At 52.9% G+C, this 16,828-nt stretch overlaps 1 long non-coding RNA gene across 1 annotated transcript; it reads right to left on the reverse strand.

Annotated features, from left to right (window-relative positions):
- Positions 1 to 3,131: 3,131 nt before the first annotated feature.
- LOC144952236 (uncharacterized) lies at positions 3,132 to 8,956 on the reverse strand. Its single transcript, XR_013640600.1, has 3 exons — positions 8,801 to 8,956; positions 5,849 to 6,901; positions 3,132 to 3,458 (listed from the first exon to the last, which is right to left on the reverse strand). It is a non-coding gene; the product is annotated as an uncharacterized LOC144952236 (long non-coding RNA).
- Positions 8,957 to 16,828: the final 7,872 nt, after the last annotated feature.

The following is a 16,828-nucleotide window of genomic DNA, read 5'->3' on the forward strand; positions in this document are numbered from 1 at the left end:
GAGAGAGATTGAGAGATATTGACAGAGTGATCGATAATGAGAGAGAGAGAGAGATATTGACAGAGTGATCGATAATGAGAGATATTGAGAGATATTGACAGAGTGATCGATAATGAGAGAGATTGAGAGATATTGACAGAGTGATCGATAATGAGAGAGAGAGAGAGATATTGACAGAGTGATCGATAATGAGAGAGATTGAGAGATATTGACAGAGTGATCGATAATGAGAGAGAGAGAGAGATATTGACAGAGTGATCGATAATGAGAGAGATTGAGAGATATTGACAGAGTGATCGATAATGAGAGAGAGAGAGAGATATTGACAGAGTGATCGATAATGAGAGAGATTGAGAGATATTGACAGAGTGATCGATAATGAGAGAGAGAGAGAGATATTGACAGAGTGATCGATAATGAGAGAGATTGAGAGATATTGACAGAGTGATCGATAATGAGAGAGAGAGAGAGATATTGACAGAGTGATCGATAATGAGAGATATTGAGAGATATTGACAGAGTGATCGATAATGAGAGAGAGAGAGCCCAGGGGATCGTCACGATCATCATCACAGCACCGTCACATCGGAGATCGCGACTGCACAAAGCCCTCGGCATCATCATCAGCAGCAGGAGAATCATCATCGTTATCATCAGCATCATCAGCAGCATCATCAGCAGGAGAATCATCATCATCATCGTTATCATCAGCATCATCAGCAGCATCATCAGCAGGAGAATCATCATCATCATCGTTATCATCAGCATCATCAGCAGCATCATCAGCAGGAGAATCATCATCATCGTTATCATCAACATCATCATCAGCATCATCAGCAGCAGCATCAGCAGGAGAATCATCATCATCATCGTTATCATCAACATCATCATCAGCATCATCAGCAGCAGCATCAGCAGGAGAATCATCATCATCGTTATCATCAACATCATCATCAGCATCATCAGCAGCATCATCAGCAGGAGAATCATCATCATCGTTATCATCAGCATCATCAGCAGCATCATCAGCAGGAGAATCATCATCATCATCGTTATCATCAACATCATCAACATCATCAGCAGCAGGAGAATCATCATCATCATCATCAGTATCATCAGCAGAGGAGAATCATCATCATCATCAGTATCATCAGCAGCAGGAGAATCATCATCATCATCATCATCAGTATCATCAGCAGCAGGAGAATCATCATCATCATCATCAGTATCATCAGCAGCAGGAGAATCATCATCATCAGTATCATCAGCAGAGGAGAATCATCATCATCAGTATCATCAGCAGAGGAGAATCATCATCATCAGCATCATCAGCAGCAGGAGAATCATCATCATCATCAGTATCATCAGCAGCAGGAGAATCATCATCATCATCATCAGTATCATCAGCAGAGGAGAATCATCATCATCAGTATCATCAGCAGAGGAGAATCATCATCATCAGCAGCAGGTTAGGGGCTTCCTCCACCACCTCCACCACCACCATCACCACCACCATCACCAACTCCACCACCATCACCACCACCACCTCCACCACCACGATCACCACCATCACCACCACCACCAACTCCACCACCATCACCACCACCACCTCCACCACCACGATCACCACCATCACCACCACCACCAACTCCACCACCATCGCCACCACCATAACCACCACCAACTCCACCACCACCATCACCACCACCAACTCCACCACCACCAACTCCACCACCACCACAACTAACTCCACCACCACCATCATCACCACCACCAACTCCACCACCACCAACTCCACCACCACAACTAACTCCACCACCACCACCAACTCCACCACGACAACCACCACCATCACCACCACCAAATCCACCACCAACTCCGCCACCACCTCCACCACCACCACCTCCACCACCATCACCACCACTGACTCCACAAAATCCACCACCACCAACTCCACTACCACCAACTCCACCACCAACTCCACCACGACAACCACCACCATCACCACCACCACCACCATCACCACCACTGACTCCACAAAATCCACCACCACCAACTCCACTACCACCAAATCCACCACCAACTCCATCACCACCACCACCACCAACTCCCCGACCAACACCGCCACCACTGGCTACAGAAAATCTACCAAAACCACCATCACCACCACCACCAAATCTACCACCAACTCCACCACCACCAAATCCACCACCAACTCCACCACCATCACCACCACCTCCACCACCACCACTGACTCCACCACCACCACTGACTCCACAAAATCCACCACCACCATCACCACCACCAACTCTACCACCACCAACTCCACCACCAACTCCACCACCATCACCACCACCACCACTACCACTAACACCACCTCCACCATAAACTCCACCACCACCAACTCCACCACCACAACTAACTCCACCACCAACTCCACCACCTCCACCAACTCCACCACCACCACCAACTCCACCACCAACTCCACCACCATCACCACCACCACCACTACCACTAACACCACCTCCACCATAAACTCCACCACCACCAACTCCACCACCACAACTAACTCCACCACCAACTCCACCACCTCCACCAACTCCACCACCACCACCAACTCCACCACCAACTCCACCACCATCACCACCACCACCACTACCACTAACACCACCTCCACCATAAACTCCACCACCACCAACTCCACCACCACAACTAACTCCACCACCAACTCCACCACCTCCACCAACTCCACCACCACCACCAACTCCACCACCAACTCCACCACCATCACCACCACCACCACTACCACTAACACCACCTCCACCATAAACTCCACCACCACCAACTCCACCACCACAACTAACTCCACCACCAACTCCACCACCTCCACCAACTCCACCACCACCACCAACTCCACCACCAACTCCACCACCATCACCACCACCACCACTACCACTAACACCACCTCCACCATAAACTCCACCACCACCAACTCCACCACCACAACTAACTCCACCACCAACTCCACCACCTCCACCAACTCCACCACCACCACCAACTCCACCACCAACTCCACCACCATCACCACCACCACCACTACCACTAACACCACCTCCACCATAAACTCCACCACCACCAACTCCACCACCACAACTAACTCCACCACCAACTCCACCACCTCCACCATAAACTCCACCACCACCAACTCCACCACCACCACAACTAACTCCACCACCAACTCCACCACCAACTCCACCACCACCACCACCACCAACTCCACCACCACCACCACCACCAGCTGCTAGTGCAGGGTTGCTTATCACCAGCGCCAGGCCGTTGTGGTGGTTGTTGTGGTTGTTGTGGTTGTTGTTGTGGTTGTTGTTGTGGTTGTTGTTGTTGTGGTTGTGGCGGTGTGAGCCGCCCAGGGCTTGAGCCTTGCGACTGCGGATGGAGTTTACCTGCAGACACGGGGGGGAGGGGTAGGGAGGAGGGGGGAGGGGAGGGGGTGGAGGGGAGTTGTGAGTTTTGGTAAGCGCTGAGTCTCTGTGGGTCTCTGTGAGTCTCTGTGGGTTGCTATGGGTCTCTGTGGGTCTCTATGGGTCTCTGTGGGTCTCTGTGGGTTGCTATGGGTCTCTGTGGGTCTCTGTGGGTCTCTGTGGGTTGCGCTGAGTCTCTGTGGGTCTCTGTGAGTCTCTGTGGGTCTCTGTGGGTTGCTATGGGTCTCTGTGGGTCTCTATGGGTCTCTGTGGGTCTCTGTGGGTTGCTATGGGTCTCTGTGGGTCTCTGTGGGTCTCTGTGGGTCTCTGTGGGTTGCTATGGGTCTCTGTGGGTCTCTATGTGTCTCTGTGGGTCTCTGTGGGTTGCTATGGGTCTCTGTGGGTCTCTGTGGGTCTCTGTGGGTTGCGCTGAGTCTCTGTGGGTCTCTGTGAGTCTCTGTGGGTCTCTGTGGGTTGCTATGGGTCTCTGTGGGTCTCTATGGGTCTCTGTGGGTCTCTGTGGGTTGCTATGGGTCTCTGTGGGTCTCTGTGGGTCTCTGTGGGTCTCTGTGGGTTGCTATGGGTCTCTGTGGGTCTCTGTGGGTCTCTGTGGGTCTCTGTGGGTTGCTATGGGTCTCTGTGGGTCTCTGTGAGTCTCTGTGGGTCTCTGTGGGTCTCTGTGTGTCTCTGTGGGTCTCTATGGGTCTCTGTGGGTCTCTGTGGGTTGCTATGGGTCTCTGTGGGTCTCTGTGGGTCTCTGTGGGTCTCTATGGGTCTCTGTGGGTCTCTATGGGTCTCTGTGGGTCACTGTGTGTCTCTGTGTCTCTCTGTGGGTCTCTGTGGGTCTCTTTGTGTCTCTGTGTCCCTGTGTGTTTCTGTGTGTTTCTGTGGGTCTCTGTGAGTCTCTGTGGGTCTCTGTGTGTCTCTGTGTGTCTCTGTGGGTCTCTATGGATCTATGTGGGTCTCTGTGGGTCTCTGTGGGTCTCTGTGTGTCTCTATGGGTCTCTGTGGGTCTCTGTGGGTCTATATGGGTCTCTGTGGGTCACTGTGTGTCTCTGTGTCTCTCTGTGGGTCTCTGTGTGTCTCTGTGGGTCTCTGTGTGTCTCTGTGGATCTCTGTGGGTCTCTGTGGGTCTCTATGTGTCTCTATGTGTCTCTGTGGTTCTCTGTGGGTCTCTGTGTGTCTCTGTGGGTCTCTATGGGTCTCTATGGGTCAATGTGTGTCTCTGTGTCTCTCTGTGGGTCTCTGTGGGGCTCTGTGTGTCTCTATGGATCTCTGTGGGTCTCTGTGGGTCTCTGTGGGTTTCTATGTGTCTCTATGGATCTCTATGTGTCTCTGTGGGTCTGTGTGGGTCTCTATGGGTCTCTATGTGTCTCTATGGTTCTCTGTGGGTCTCTATGTGTCTCTATGGGTCTCTATGGGTCTCTATGTGTCTCTATGGGTCTCTGTGTGTCTCTATGGGTCTCTATGTGTCTGTGTGGGTCTCTATGGGTCTCTATGGGTCTCTATGGGTCTCTATGTGTCTGTGTGGGTCTCTATGGGTCTCTATGTGTCTCTATGGGTCTCTATGTGTCTCTGTGGGTCTCTATGGGTCTCTATGTGTCTCTATGGGTCTCTATGTGTCTCTATGGGTCTCTATGTGTCTCTGTGGGTCTCTATGGGTCTCTGTGTGTCTCTGTGGGTCTGTGTGGGTCTCTATGGGTCTCTGTGTGTCTCTATGTGTCTGTGTGGGTCTCTATGGGTCTCTGTGTGTCTCTGTGGGTCTGTGTGGGTCTCTATGGGTCTCTGTGTGTCTCTGTGGGTCTCTATGTGTCTGTGTGGGTCTCTATGGGTCTCTGTGTGTCTCTGTGGGTCTGTGTGGGTCTCTATGGGTCTCTGTGTGTCTCTATGTGTCTGTGTGGGTCTCTATGGGTCTCTGTGTGTCTCTATTGGTCTCTGTGGGTCTCTATGGGTTTCTGTGTCTCTCTGTGGATCTCTATGTGTCTCTATGTGTCTCTATGGGTCTCTATGTGTCTCTATGTGTCTCTGTGTGTCTCTATGGGTCTCTATGTGTCTCTATGTGTCTCTGTGGGTCTCTATGAATCTCTATGTGTCTCTATGTGTCTGTGTGGGTCTCTATGTGTCTCTATGGGTCTCTATGTGTCTGTGTGGGTCTCTATGTGTCTGTGTGGGTCTCTATGTGTCTGTGTGGGTCTGTGTGGGTCTCTATGCGTCTCTGTGATGTCCAGGTGCTGCTTCTGAGCTCCTGCACCTCAGCTCAGTGGGGGCCTTAGTCCTGGTGAAAATAAATCAATATAGAACCACGTTGTATTCGGCTTTCAAATCAATAAAAAAAACCAATATCGTGATCGTGTCGATAACTTCCTACTCACCATGACAGCGAGAAGCAAGGAGCCGAAGACGAACATGACGGTGGTGATGTAGACACCCGCATAGGGGTCGTGAGGGCTGCTGGAGACAGCGTGAGGACATGGTGGTGGTGGTGGTGATAGTGGTGGTGGTGATGGTGATCGTAGTGATGATGGTGGTGGTAGGGATGGTGGTGGTGATAGTGGTGATGGTGGTGGTGGTGATGGTGATCGTAGTGATGATGGTGGTGGTAGGGATGGTGGTGGTGGTGGTGGTGATGATGGTGATCGTGGTGATGATGGTAGTGATCGTAGTGATGATGGTGGTGGTAGGGATGGTGGTGGTGGTGGTGGTGATGATGGTGGTGGTGGTGGTGATGGGAGTGATGATGGTGGTGGTAGGGATGGTGGTGGTGGTGGTGATGATGGTGGTGGTGATGGTGATCGTAGTGATGATGGTGGTGGTAGGGATGGTGGTGGTGGTGGTGATGATGGTGGTGGTGATGGGAGTGATGATGGTGGTGGTAGGGATGGTGGTGGTGATAGTGGTGATGGTGGTGGTGGTGGTGATGGTGATCGTAGTGATGATGGTGGTGGTAGGGATGGTGGTGGTGGTGGTGGTGATGATGGTGGTGGTGATGGGAGTGATGATGGTGGTGGTGGTGATGATGGTAGTGATCGTAGTGATGATGGTGGTGGTAGGGATGGTGGTGGTGGTGGTGATGATGGTGGTGGTGGTGGTGGTGGTGATGGGAGTGATGATGGTGGTGGTGATGGTGGTGATCCTAGTGATGATGGTGGTGGTAGAGATGATGATGATGATGGTGGTAGTGATCGTAGTGATGATGATGGTGGTGGTAGGGATGATGATGATGGTGGTGGTGGTCGTGGTGATGATGATGATGGTGGTGGTGGTGATGATGATGATGGTAGTGATGATGATGATGATGGTGATGATGATGGTAGTGATGATGATGATGGTGATGATGATGATGGTGATGATGATGATGGTGGTGGCATCAGAGGCTTCGCGTATCCCAAGGAAGCCATTGGATTCCCGACGGCGCCTGCTGTTGCCTGGAGGAATGGAACGTCGGACGAAAGTGGTTGTGAGGGGTTCACGTGACACCACACTCACCAAACTCACCACACTCACCACCACACTCACCACACGCACTCACCACCACACTCACTCACCACACTCACCACACTCACCACACTCATCACCACACTCACCACACTCACTCACCACACTCACTCACCACACTCACCACACTCACTCACCACCACACTCACTCACCACACTCACCAAACTCACCACACTCACCACCACACTCACCACACGCACTCACCATACTCACTCACTCACCACACTCACCACACTCACCACCACACTCACCACACTCACTCATTCACCACACTCACTAACCAAATTCACCACACTCACTCACCACACTCACCACACTCACACTCACCACACTCACACTCACCACACTCACTCACCACACTCACCACACTCACCACCACACTCACCACACTCACTAACCACACTCACTCACCACACTCACCACCACACTCACCACCACACTCACTCACCACACTCACCACACTCACCACCACACTCACCACACTCACTCACCACACTCACCACACTCACCACCACACTCACCACACTCACCACACTCACCACCACACTCACCACCACACTCACTCACCACACTCACCACACTCACCACCACACTCACCACACTCACCACCACACTCACCACACTCACCACCACACTCACCACACTCACCACACTCACTAACCACACTCACTCACCACACTCACCACCACACTCACCACCACACTCACTCACCACACTCACCACACTCACTCACCACACTCACCACACTCACACTCACCACACTCACACTCACCACACTCACAACACTCACCACACTCACCACCACACTCACCACACTCACTAACCACACTCACTCACCACACTCACCACCACACTCACCACCACACTCACTCACCACACTCACCACACTCACCACCACACTCACCACACTCACCACACTCACCACACTCACCACCACACTCACCACACTCACCACACTCACTAACCACACTCACTCACCACACTCACCACCACACTCACCACCACACTCACTCACCACACTCACCACACTCACTCACCACACTCACCACACTCACCACCACACTCACCACACTCACTAACCACACTCACTCACCACACTCACCACCACACTCACCACCACACTCACTCACCACACTCACCACACTCACCACCACACTCACCACACTCACTCACCACACTCACCACACTCACCACCACACTCACCACACTCACCACACTCACCACCACACTCACCACCACACTCACTCACCACACTCACCACACTCACCACCACACTCACCACACTCACCACCACACTCACCACACTCACCACCACACTCACCACACTCACCACACTCACTAACCACACTCACTCACCACACTCACCACCACACTCACCACCACACTCACTCACCACACTCACCACACTCACTCACCACACTCACCACACTCACACTCACCACACTCACACTCACCACACTCACAACACTCACCACACTCACCACCACACTCACCACACTCACTAACCACACTCACTCACCACACTCACCACCACACTCACCACCACACTCACTCACCACACTCACCACACTCACCACCACACTCACCACACTCACCACACTCACCACACTCACCACCACACTCACCACACTCACCACACTCACTAACCACACTCACTCACCACACTCACCACCACACTCACCACCACACTCACTCACCACACTCACCACACTCACTCATCACACTCACCACACTCACAATCACCACACTCACTCACCACACTCACCACACTCACTCACCACACTCACCAAAGTCACCACACTCACCACACTCACTCACCACCACTCACCACCAAAGACAAAGCTCCCCCGTGTAGCCTCAAGCGACAGTCATTAGGGCAAGTGCTGTTAGCGAGTAGCAGCAGCTGATGAAGGTCTGGTGGCAAAGGAGCTCACGAGAGGGGGAGTGGGTGGGTGGCATCACCATCACCACCATCACCACCATCACCATCACTACCATCACCACCACCATCACCATCACACACACAGTGCGTTCCTGCCCCGGTCAGCCAAAAGCAACACTCCCACGCATCGCGAAAAGTTGCCACTGCACCCTGCCCCATCATCCTCCCCCATCCTCCACCATCCTCCAACATCCTCCACCATCCTCCACCATCCTCCAACATCCTCCACCATCCTCCACCATCCTCCATCATCCTCCCCCATCCTCCACCATCCTCCAACATCCTGCAACATCCTCCATCATCCTCCACCATCCTCCAACATCCTCCACCATCCTCCACCATCCTCCATCATCCTCCCCCATCCTCCACCATCCTCCAACATCCTCCACCATCCTCCACCATCCTCCATCATCCTCCCCCATCCTCCACCATCCTCCAACATCCTCCTCCATCCTCCACCATCCTCCCCCATCCTCCACCATCATCCACCATCCTCCACCATCCTCCAACATCCTCCTACATCGTCCACCATCCTCCAACATCCTGCAACATCCTCCATCATCCTCCACCATCCTCCACCATCCTCCATCATCCTCCAACATCCTCCTCCATCCTCCACCATCCTCCATCATCCTCCCCCATCCTCCACCATCCTCCAACATCCTCCTCCATCCTCCACCATCCTCCCCCATCCTCCACCATCATCCACCATCCTCCAACATCCTCCACCATCATCCACCATCCTCCACCATCTTCCACCATCCTCCAACATCCTCCCCCATCCTCCACCATCCTCCACCATCATCCAACATCCTCCACCATCCTCCAACATCCTCCCCCATCCTCCACCATCCTCCACCATCCTCCTACATCGTCCACCATCCTCCAACATCCTGCAACATCCTCCATCATCCTCCACCATCCTCCACCATCCTCCATCATCCTCCAACATCCTCCTCCATCCTCCACCATCCTCCCCCATCCTCCACCATCATCCAACATCCTCCACCATCCTCCTCCATCCTCCACCATCCTCCATCATCCTCCAACATCCTCCAACATCCTCCCCCATCCTCCAACATCCTCCACCATCCTCCTCCATCCTCCATCATCCTCCAACATCCTCCACCATCCTCCTCCATCCTCCACCATCCTCCAACATCCTCCACCATCCTCCAACATCCTCCACCATCCTCCTCCATCCACCACCATCCTCCAACATCCTCCATCATCCTCCAACATCCTCCACCATCCTCCTCCATCCTCCACCATCCTCCAACATCCTCCATCATCCTCCAACATCCTCCACCATCCTCCTCCATCCACCACCATCCTCCAACATCCTCCCCCATCCTCCAACATCCTCCACCATCCTCCACCATCCTCCTCCATCCTCCAACATCCTCCACCATCCTCCTCCATCCTCCACCATCCTCCAACATCCTCCACCATCCTCCAACATCCTCCACCATCCTCCTCCATCCACCACCATCCTCCAACATCCTCCACCATCCTCCAACATCCTCCACCATCCTCCTCCATCCACCACCATCCTCCAACATCCTCCACCATCCTCCTCCATCCTCCACCATCCTCCAACATCCTCCACCATCCTCCAACATCCTCCACCATCCTCCTCCATCCACCACCATCCTCCAACATCCTCCACCATCCTCCAACATCCTCCACCATCCTCCTCCATCCACCACCATCCTCCAACATCCTCCATCATCCTCCAACATCCTCCACCATCCTCCTCCATCCTCCACCATCCTCCAACATCCTCCATCATCCTCCAACATCCTCCAACATCCTCCCCCATCCTCCATCATCCTCCAACATCCTCCACCATCCTCCTCCATCCTCCACCATCCTCCAACATCCTCCACCATCCTCCCCCATCCTCCACCATCCTCCAACATCCTCCACCATCCTCCACCATCCTCCACCATCCTCCAACATCCTCCACCATCCTCCCCCATCCTCCTCCATCCTCCACCATCCTCCACCATCCTCCACCATCCTCCACCATCCTCCCCCATCCTCCTCCATCCTCCAACATCCTCCTACATCCTCCTCCATCCTCCAACATCCTCCTACATCCTCCACCATCCTCCAACATCCTCCACCATCCTCCACCATCCTCCACCATCCTCCACCATCCTCCAACATCCTCCTCCATCCTCCAACATCCTCCTACATCCTCCTCCATCCTCCAACATCCTCCTACATCCTCCACCATCCTCCAACATCCTCCTACATCCTCCACCATCCTCCAACATCCTCCACCATCCTCCACCATCCTCCACCATCCTCCACCATCATCCAACATCCTCCTCCATCCTCCAACATCACCCATCATCACCCACCATCCTCCAACATCCTCCCCCATCCTCCACCATCCTCCAACATCCTCCATCATCCTCCACCATCCTCCACCATCACCCACCATCCTCCAACATCCTCCTCCCTCCTCCTCCATCCTCCAACATCCTCCCCCATCCTCCACCATCACCCACCATCCTCCAACATCCTCCCCCATCCTCCTCCACCCTCCCCCATCCTCCAACATCCTCCAACATCCTCCACCATCCTCCCCCATCCTCCTCCACCCTCCCCCATCCTCCTCCACCCTCCACCACCCTCCACCATCCTCCAACATCCTCCACCATCCTCCCCCATCCTCCCCCATCCTCCTCCATCCTCCAACATCCTCCTCCATCCTCCAACATCCTCCCCCATCCTCCACCATCCTCCTCCACCCTCCCCCATCCTCCAACATCCTCCCCCATCCTCCACCATCATCCAACATCCTCCTCCATCCTCCAACATCCTCCCCCATCCTCCACCATCATCCAACATCCTCCCCCATCCTCCAACATCCTCCCCCATCCTCCACCATCCACCATCCTCCACCATCCTCCACCATCCTCCACCACCCTCCACCATCCTCCACCATCCTCCACCACCCTCCACCATCCTCCAACATCCTCCCCCATCCTCCACCATCATCCAACATCCTCCTCCATCCTCCAACATCACCCATCATCACCCACCATCCTCCAACATCCTCCCCCATCCTCCACCATCCTCCAACATCCTCCATCATCCTCCACCATCCTCCACCATCACCCACCATCCTCCAACATCCTCCTCCCTCCTCCTCCATCCTCCAACATCCTCCCCCATCCTCCACCATCACCCACCATCCTCCAACATCCTCCTCCCTCCTCCTCCACCCTCCACCACCCTCCACCATCCTCCAACATCCTCCACCATCCTCCCCCATCCTCCCCCATCTTCCTCCATCCTCCAACATCCTCCTCCATCCTCCAACATCCTCCCCCATCCTCCACCATCCTCCTCCACCCTCCCCCATCCTCCAACATCCTCCCCCATCCTCCACCATCATCCAACATCCTCCTCCATCCTCCAACATCCTCCCCCATCCTCCACCATCATCCAACATCCTCCCCCATCCTCCAACATCCTCCCCCATCCTCCACCATCCACCATCCTCCACCATCCTCCACCACCCTCCACCATCCTCCACCATCATCCACCATCCTCCCCCATCCTCCACCATCCTCCACCACCCTCCACCATCCTCCAACATCCTCCTCCATCCTCCAACAACCTCCAACATCCTCCACCATCCTCCACCATCCTCCACCATCATCCACCATCCTCCCCCATCCTCCACCATCCTCCACCACCCTCCACCATCCTCCAACATCCTCCTCCATCCTCCAACAACCTCCAACATCCTCCACCATCCTTCCCCATCCTCCACCACCATCCTCCATCCTCCAACATCCTCCCCCATCCTCCACCATCATCCAACATCCTCCCCCATCCTCCAACATCCTCCCCCATCCTCCACCATCCACCATCCTCCACCATCCTCCACCACCCTCCACCATCCTCCACCATCATCCACCATCCTCCCCCATCCTCCACCATCCTCCACCACCCTCCACCATCCTCCAACATCCTCCTCCATCCTCCAACAACCTCCAACATCCTCCACCATCCTCCAACATCCTCCACCATCCTTCCCCATCCTCCACCACCATCCTCCATCCTCCAACATCCTCCACCATCCTCCACCATCCTCCAACATCCTCCCCCATCCTCCACCATCCTTCACCCACCACCCCCCCCATCTCCAGGGCGTGGTGTGACTCTCGTGACTTCTCCTGGAATGTGCCGTGCTGCTTCATTGGTGATGATGGTCACCATCATCACGAGAGTCACCATCATCGCCACCAACATCACCAACATCATCGCCATCACCTCCATCATCACCACCATCGCCACCAACATCACCAACATCATCATCATCATCACCACTGGCACCATCATCATCACCATCATCATCACCATCATCACCAACATCATCATCACCAACATCACCATCATCAACAACACCACCAACATCACCAACACCATCACCAACACCATCAACAACACCAACATCATCACCATCATCACCAACATCATCATCACCATCATCACCGTCATCATCACCAACATCACCAACACCATCAACAACACCATCATCATCACCATCATCATCACCATCACCATCATCATCACCAACATCACCAACACATCAACAACACCAACATCATCATCATCATTACCATCATCATCATCACCATCATCACCAACATCATCATCACCAACATCACCAACACCATCAACAACACCAACATCATCATCACCATCACCAACATCATCATCACCATCATCGTCACCAACATCACCAACATCATCAACATCATCATCATCACCATCATCACCAACATCATAATCACCACTATCACCACTGTCACCATCATCGCCACCATCACCAACATCATCATCACCAACATCATCAACATCATCACCATCATCGCCACTGTCACCATCATCGCCACCATCACCAACATCATCATCACCAACATCATCAACATCATCACCATCATCGCCACCATCATCACCATCATCATCGCCACCATCATCACCAACATCACCAACATCAACATCATCCTCACTAACATCAACATCATCATCACCATCATCATCACCATCATCACCAACATCATCATCACCAACATCATCAACATCATTACCAACATCATCACCAACATCACCATCATCACCAACATCATCACCAACATCACCAACATCAACATCATCCTCACCAACATCAACATCATCATCACCATCATCACCAACATCATCATCACCAACATCATCATCACCAACATCATCAACATCATCACCATCATCGCCACTGTCACCATCATCGCCACCATCACCAACATCATCATCACCAACATCATCAACATCATCACCATCATCGCCACCATCATCACCATCATCATCGCCACCATCATCACGAACATCACCAACATCAACATCATCCTCACCAACATCAACATCATCATCACCATCATCATCACCATCATCACCAAAATCATCATCACCAACATCATCAACATCATCACCAACATCATCAACATCATCAGCCGTGAACGCTCCACTGCTGGATGGATGGACCTCGTCACGAGTGTGTGTGTGTGACTGTTGTGTCGTCATTCTCCTTCATGAAGGAGGGCCGTTGCCCGAAACATCGATCACGACCTCCACAGCGTCGAGCGCTGCTAGATTTCTAGTCTCTACACCTCCGATTACTGACAGTGACGAGCGCTGCTAGATTTCTAGTCTCTACACCTCCGATTACTGACAGTGACGAGCGCTGCTAGATTTCTAGTCTCTACACCTCCGATTACTGACAGTGACGAGCGCTGCTAGATTTCTAGTCTCTACACCTCCGATTACTGACAGTGACGAGCGCTGCTAGATTTCTAGTCTCTACACCTCCGATTACTGACAGTGACGAGCGCTGCTAGATTTCTAGTCTCTACACCTCCGATTACTGACAGTGACGAGCGCTGCTAGATTTCTAGTCGCTACACCTCCGATTACAGACAGCGACGAGCGCTGCTAGATTTCTAGTCTCTACACCTCCGATTACTGACAGCGACGAGCGCTGCTAGATTTCTAGTCTCTACACCTCCGATTACTGACAGTGGCGAGCGCTGCTAGATTTCTGGTCGCTACACCTCCGATTACTGACAGAGACGAGCGCTGCTAGATTTCTAGTCGCTACACCTCCGATTACTGACAGTGACGAGCGCTGCTAGATTTCTAGTCTCTACACCTCCGATTACTGACAGAGACGAGCGCTGCTAGATTTCTGGTCGCTACACCTCCGATTACTGACAGAGACGAGCGCTGCTAGATTTCTAGTCTCTACACCTCCGATTACTGACAGTGACGAGCGCTGCTAGATTTCTAGTCTCTACACCTCCGATTACTGACAGTGGCGAGCGCTGCTACATTTCTGGTCTCTACACCTCCGATTACTGACAGTGACGAGCGCTGCTAGATTTCTAGTCTCTACACCTCCGATTACTGACAGTGACGAGCGCTGCTAGATTTCTAGTCTCTACACCTCCGATTACGGACAGTGACGAGCGCTGCTAGATTTCTGGTCTCTACACCTCCGATTACAGACAGTGACGAGCGCTGCTAGATTTCTAGTCCCTACACCTCCGATTACAGACAGCGACGAGCGCTGCTAGATTTCTGGTCTCTACACCTCCGATTACAGACAGTGACGAGCGCTGCTAGATTTCTAGTCTCTACACCTCCGATTACAGACAGCGACGAGCGCTGCTAGATTTCTGGTCTCTACACCTCCGATTACAGACAGTGACGAGCGCTGCTAGATTTCTAGTCCCTACACCTCCGATTACAGACAGTGACGAGCGCTGCTAGATTTCTGGTCTCTACACCTCCGATTACTGACAGTGACGAGCGCTGCTAGATTTCTAGTCCCTACACCTCCGATTACAGACAGCGACGAGCGCTGCTAGATTTCTGGTCTCTACACCTCCGATTACAGACAGTGACGAGCGCTGCTAGATTTCTAGTCCCTACACCTCCGATTACTGACAGCGACGAGCGCTGCTAGATTTCTAGTCCCTACACCTCCGATTACTGACAGCGACGAGCGCTGCTAGATTTCTAGTCTCTACACCTCCGATTACTGACAGTGACGAGCGCTGCTAGATTTCTAGTCCCTACACCTCCGATTACTGACAGCGACGAGCGCTGCTAGATTTCTAGTCCCTACACCTCCGATTACTGACAGTGACGAGCGCTGCTAGATTTCTAGTCCCTACACCTCCGATTACTGACAGCGACGAGCGCTGCTAGATTTCTAGTCCCTACACCTCCGATTACTGACAGTGGCGAGCGCTGCTAGATTTCTAGTCCCTACACCTCCGATTACTGACAGTGGCGAGCGCTGCTAGATTTCCAGTCTCTACACCTCCGATTACTGACAGCGGCGAGCGCTGCTAGATTTCTAGTCTCTACACCTCCGATTACTGACAGCGGCGAGCGCTGCTAGATTTCTGGTCCCTACACCTCCGATTACTGACAGTGGCGAGCGCTGCTAGATTTCTAGTCTCTACACCTCCGATTACTGACAGCGGCGAGCGCTGCTAGATTTCTGGTCCCTACACCTCCGATTACTGACAGTGACGAGCGCTGCTAGATTTCTAGTCTCTACACCTCCGATTACTGACAGCGGCGAGCGCTGCTAGATTTCTGGTCCCTACACCTCCGATTACTGACAGTGACGAGCGCTGCTAGATTTCTGGTCTCTAGGCGTCCGATTACGACCCCCGCTGTGATCGATCAGAGATGGTCGTTCACCCAACGAAATCACATCATCGATCGTCCTTGCGGATCGTAAATCGATTACTGATTTGTTATCGATTAGCTCAGTGCATCCGGCACCAGCCGGCTCAGTCGATCGACCGGGCAAGTCATCTCGAACGTGTTCGATTTTAT

The sequence above is a fragment of the Lampetra fluviatilis genome, chromosome 66 (genome assembly GCF_964198595.1).
Source record: "Lampetra fluviatilis chromosome 66, kcLamFluv1.1, whole genome shotgun sequence".
NCBI classification, from domain to species: Eukaryota; Metazoa; Chordata; class Hyperoartia; order Petromyzontiformes; family Petromyzontidae; genus Lampetra; species Lampetra fluviatilis.